A 1,936-nucleotide genomic window follows, 5' to 3' on the forward strand; every position below is an offset into this window, starting at 1 on the left:
CTGCAGTATGGATTACATTTCAATATAAAGAAAACAAAAATCCTCACAACCAAACCAATAAGCAGCATCATGATGAATGGAGAAAAGATTGAAGTTGTCAAAGACTTCATATTACTTAGCTCTACAATCAACACCAATGGAAGCAGCAGTCAAGACATCAAAAGCATATTGCATTGGGCACATCTGTTTCAAAGGACCTCTTTCAAGTAATGAAAAGCAAAGATGTCTCCTTGAAGCCTAATGTGTGCCTATCCCAAGCCATGGTATTTTCGATTGCCTCTTATGCATGTGAGAGCTGGACAACGAATTAGGAAGACAGAAGAAGAGTTGATGCTTTTCAGTTGTGGTGTTGGCAAAGAATGCTGAAAGTACTGTGGACTGCTAAAAGAAGTAACAAATCTGTCCTGGAAGAGGTACAGCCAGAATGCTCCTTGGAGGTGAGAATGACCAGACTTTGTCTCACCTACTTTGGTCATGTCGTCAGAAGGGACCATTCTCTGGAGAGGGATGTCATGCTTGGTAAAGTGGAGGGTCAGTGAAAAAGAAGGCCCTCAACAAGATAGATTGACATGGTGGCTGGAGCAATGGGCTCAGGTATAGAAGGGATCATGAGGCTGGCCCAGGACCAGGCAGTGTTTCATTCTGTTGTACATAAGGTCGCTATGAGTCAGAGACAACTTGACAGCACATAACAACAACAACAATTCTCCATGAATAAAAATATAGCTTGACTTTTTATGTATTGCAAACATATTGCTACAAGTACATCTTTGCATATTCATGATATTATTTCTATGTGTTTGATTCCTAGAATCTTGGGACAAAGAAAATGCACATTTTTCATTTTAATGGAAAAAATTTACTTTCTGAAAAGGATAAGGCATTTGGCTGCTAACCAGAAGGTTGGCATTCAAACCCACTAGCTGCTCTGGGGAAGGAAGATGGGACGATCTACTGTATAGACCCAATGGGGGTCACTATGAGTCAGATTTGACTGGATGACAGTGGGTTTAGTTATTTTAATTTTTGGTGTTTGTATTGGTGATATGTCTTTCCGGGTAATTAATGCTAATTGCTGGAACAAACAACACTAAAATGAAGGGGCTTAAGACAGAGAAAGTTAGATTTTTGCCAGGCAGCCAACTTGAGTGACTCTCTTCTATATGGTGACTCAGGAACCCCAGCTTCTTCTGGCATATATCTCTGCCACCTCAAAAAGCTGCCTCAGAATTCCTTCTAGACCCTCTGCATTCAACAAGCTGACAAGTAAAGAGAAGGAGTAAGGAAAACAATGGGAGATGTTTTAAGGTCAAGTCTAGAAATGGCTTTTTTTTCTTCCTCTCCATATGACTTTGGTCAAACTCAGTCATATGGACTCAGCCTAACTGCAAGGGAAGCTGGGAAATGTAATTTTCCTGTGTTTCCAAGAATCAGAACATCTGATTGGTGAGGATCTGATGGTAACGTTTTCTTTATTCGAAGTTTCTGATATTTTCATTATTATTATTTGAAAATTCTGAAAAATGCAGAAAGAAGAAAACTATCCATAACTTCAGACCTTTTAAAATTGCATTCCATCTATCCATCCCAACTCTACAGGTAAACATTAACAATTTAGACTTTAATCCTTCTTAGATTGCTTCTGGAGAATTCATCCATCCATCTATTGTCTAACAGTTGTTTATCTATATAAACCTATCATATACATATTTATCATACATAATTACACACAAAATGTGATTTTTAACTTCACATGCTCATTTTTTCCTTCATGCTGCTCATTCTATACGAAAAGTTCTTTCTTTTTCTACTAGAAGTAAATCTTTTTCAGTGATACCTATAAATTAAAAAAAAATTTATTTTCATTTAAGATTTTTCATTGATATTTTCCCAATTTCTAGTGAGGATTAAAGTTTTTGTCACATTATTGACTATA

This window comes from Orycteropus afer, unplaced genomic scaffold (assembly GCF_000298275.1).
Source record: "Orycteropus afer afer isolate SDZICR_OR568_19922 unplaced genomic scaffold, OryAfe1.0 scaffold00060, whole genome shotgun sequence".
In the NCBI taxonomy this organism is placed as follows: domain Eukaryota; kingdom Metazoa; phylum Chordata; class Mammalia; order Tubulidentata; family Orycteropodidae; genus Orycteropus; species Orycteropus afer.